Below are 4,337 nucleotides of genomic sequence, written 5' to 3'. Positions count from 1 at the left end.
CTGGGAACCCTCAGTCTCCTCTGGTCCACACCTCGAGTCTCCGCAGGACGTGGGGCCCTCCCTCTGCCCATCTGAGACTGCACCCCACAGACCAAACCTCTGGCTCCCCGAGTTCACTGAGGAAATGGGCTTGGTGGAGGGGTTCTTAGACTGACAGCCTGGCCCGGGGTCCCCAGTAATGGTGGAGTTGCATTCTATGAGACCCTCTGTTCCGGGGTGTTGTCCTCACTCAGGAGGGGGCCTCCTTCTCCCTTGAGAGAAGGCTGCAGTCCCAGCACAGATGCTGGATGGAAGGCAGCTGCACCCATAGTAAACACGTGAAAGTGAAAGTGAAGTCGCTCAGTCGTGTCCGACTCTTTGTGACCCCATGGACTGTAGCCTACCAGGCTTCTCTTTCCATGGGATTTCCCAGGGAAGAGTACTGCGGTGGATTGCCATTTCCTTCTCCAGGGGATCTTCCCGACCCAGGGATCGAACCCAGGTCTCCCGCATTATAGACAGACGCTCTACCGTCTGAGCCACCAGGGAAGCCGTGGTGTTTACTAAACTTGATTGTGTGGTGGTTATTGTCAAAGCTGGGAAATGGACTCACATTGTGCTTTGCGTGTGGGGGGAGAGGTGACGCTTTGTGAGTAATAAATCGTTGAACCAGGAAAGAATTCTTAATCTGTAGGTGTCCTCTAGTCCCATTAGGTGTTCCTACTTTTCAGTCAGGGAAAGCAAGGGAATTTGAAATTAGAAAAGTACGACAATATATAGATGCCAACTTTATTTTTTTTAATTTATTTTAATTGGAGGCTACTTACTTTACAATATCATATTGGTTTTGCCATACATCAACATGAATCCAACTTCAAAAAACTGAAACAAGCAGAAAAGGATTCTGAGCTGCAGAATGGTTTCCAGAGTGTCATGTGGATGCTGTATCTGAGCCAGAAGAGACAGCATCGCCCATGGGATGTTTAAAATTTCACTCACACTGAAAACTGTTTCTTCCTGAAATCTGGAAGCATCACATGGGTGAATGACACTACAATTGCAGTGAGGTTTACTCCACTAGAAGAGAAGCCTCACTAGCAAGAAGGGATGGAGTTCAAACAAAAATCTTGCCATGTTGATATGATACATTTATAAATGGTGAAATGATTACTGACACAGTATTAGCTACCACCTCCATCCTATCACATTTCTTTTCTGTGGTGAGAATGTAGAAGTTCTACTCTCTTTGCAACAATCAAGTATTTGACAAAGAATTGTGAGCTATAAGAATCCTGCTGTACAGTGGATCCCAAAACTTGTTAGTAGTATAAGTGGGGGCTAGTACCCTATGAACAATCTCTCCCTATTTCCGCATCCCCTAATTCTTGGTGAACACCACTCTCTTCTCTGTTTATCTGACCATTTTACTTTTTAAATTTATTTTTATTTATTTTTTAATTTTTGGCCTTGCTGCTCAGCATGTGGGATCTTAACTCCCCAACCAGGGATCAAATCCATGCTCCCTGCATTGGAAGTGCAGAGTCTTAGCCACTGGACTGCCAGGGAAGTCCCAGTTTGTCCTTTTTAGACTCCACATATAAGTGATAACAAATCGTATTTATCTTTTTCTGTCTCCCTTATTTTACTTAGCATAATGCCCTCAAACTCTTTCCAAGTTGTTGTAAATGGCAGGATTTCCTTCTCTCACATGGCTGTATATTGAATACGTCGCATCTTCTTTATCCATTCATCCGACAGACACTTAGGTTGTATCCATATTTTGTATATTGTGACCAATGCTGCAATAAATGTAGGGGTGAAGATATATCTTTTCCATATTCTATTTTCATTTCCTTCTGAATATACACTCAGAAGTGGAATTCCTGGATCATATGGTAGCTTTCTTGATTGTATTCTTTGATGCACATAGGTTTTTGTTTTTTTAATGAGGTCCAATTTATCTATTTTTTTATTTTTATTTTTTGGCTCTGTTTTTGGTGTCATATCCATGAAATCATTACCATCAAAGTATTTCTAGAGATATAAATAAACACAGGATAGGAAGTACACATATAATTCTTTGCTCTGACCACCAAGAGGTCCGAGAATCAATGACCCTTCAGTACCAGTGAACACACTTAGTGTACAGATGTAGTTTTGTCAATATCATACGACAATAAAAGGAACAAGGGCTCCATGGAAAAATTGATGATTCTAGAATTGGGACGGGAAAGATGGAAAATGAGCCTGGAGCATCTTTGTAGGGTGTGGAAAAAAAAGTGCTCAAAAAATTTCAAAAAAGGAAGCAAGGTTTTCAGGGGTATGACAAAGGTATATACAAAGGGAGCTGACACGAAGAGCTCCCAATGGCCAATCTGAACAATTTTAAAATAAAAATATATAAAGTTGTATTGGATTTTAACCCAAAGTGTAATATAAATACCATGAGTCCATACTGAGAAAAATAAATGATTTCTTAATTACACAAACAAGGATGGACAAATCTCCCACCGAGAAAGATTCCAGTTTATGCAGACACTCCCACTTCTAGAAAGTGGAGCACAACTCCCCACCCCTGAAGCAAGACTTTCTTCCAAAGAGGACAGGATGGAAAGGGGGCATAAAACAATCACTTTATTGCACAGACACATGACAAGCACTACCTCAGCCAGATGATCAATGAGAGTGTCATCAGTGATCAATTGTGCTAATAGTATATACACTTGATATGATGTGATGAGAATGGGATTTAACATCTGTAATATTCCTCCCCCAAACTCATAATCCCAGACTAGGCACCAGTAAAATATCAGACAAATGCTAATCAAGGGACATTGTACAAAACATCTACTGAGTACTCCTCAAAACTGTCAAGATCATCGAAAATAAAGAAATGTTAAAGCTAAGAGGAACCTAAGGAGACATTACAACTAAATGTTAGGATCCTGGAGCAGGTAAAACCTATAGAAATCTGAATAAAGCATGGGCTTTAGTTCACAATAAATAATGCATCAATACTTACTCATTAATTGTAATAAGTGTATTGTATTAAGGTAAGATACTAGGAACAGCAGAAACGGGGTGAGGGCATATGATTCTGCTATTTTCACAAATATTATTCAAATCTTAAAGGGTCACAAAGGAAAAGGTCAAAATAAAGTCTATTGACAGTGTCAATGAAAAAGACAAGGAAACTCTGGGCAAAACATGCTGAGTACGTTAAAAAAGGAAACAAAAAGGAAACCAAACACAAGCACACAGAACCTGTAAGTGTGAAACAACCCTTGCTAAATTAGCTTCAGCTTTTCCTCTCCCTTAACCTCCGATCCCATATAATATACTAACCGGGCCTCTTCCACCACAGAAACATCTCTGGATCCACTTTTTTCTCAAGCCCCACAAACACTGCCCTGATCCAACCTCATAGATGTTTTGCCTGGATGTGGCAAAAGCCACCAACCAAGGCCAGGTGTAGACCTGGAACCCTGTACTTGCTCAAAAACTGCTTTAAGACGTCTGCCAGTATTATTTGCCACAGACGTCTGTCAAGATCCAGGCAGGGGTAAGTGTCTTGCCAAGGATACAAGGGTCCAGAGCAAACTTTTACCTTGGTGTACGTCTCAGCGTGCTCAAGTCGCTCAGTCGTGTCTGACTCTTTGCAACCCCATGGACTGTAGACCCCCTCCAGGCTCCTCTGTCTATGGGATTTCCCAGGCAAGAATACTGGAATGGGCTGCCATTTCCTCCTCCAGAGTATCTTCCCACCCAGGGGTCGAACTTGCATCTCCCACATTGCAGGCAGATTCTTTAACGCTGAGCCTCCAGGGAAGCCGTGAGGAAACACAGGGGCTTCACAAAGGAGCAGAACATTCACTGAGAATCATTAAGCCAGGGGTGGCACCTGTCCAATCTGTGATGCCCTGGGCAAGATCAGCTTGGGAACATGGTCGTGTGTTTCTACACAGAGGCTACTGCTGAAGATGCTGGATACTGGAAATGACCTCCATATAAGTTGGTTGTGGGGAGCAGTTTGGGCACCCTAGCAGCCAAAGGCCTGAGGTTCTTATGTACCCAGAGCAAGATCCCAACCACACCTAGCAGTCATATCCAATAAGGTGCATGAGGAGTACCTGTTATGAAGGTGTCATGTATCCATCCTGGAGTGGCCCCCGGGGCTGTGGTCCTGGAATTGGCCCCAGAGCACGGATGTCCTCATGGAGACCGAGGCAGCAGCTCACCTGCAGAGGCATCTGCTCCCCCCTCCCTCTCCCAGCCAGGTCAGATGGGATCTCTAGAGGCTTGCTGCTTCCACCTCTATGGGGCGGCTGACCCTCTTTGCAGCCTGCACCCCTGGGACC

Source organism: Bison bison, unplaced genomic scaffold (assembly GCF_000754665.1).
Source record: "Bison bison bison isolate TAMUID 2011002044 unplaced genomic scaffold, Bison_UMD1.0 scf7180017845299, whole genome shotgun sequence".
In the NCBI taxonomy this organism is placed as follows: Eukaryota; Metazoa; Chordata; class Mammalia; order Artiodactyla; family Bovidae; genus Bison; species Bison bison.
This window is presented reverse-complemented; position numbering follows the sequence as displayed.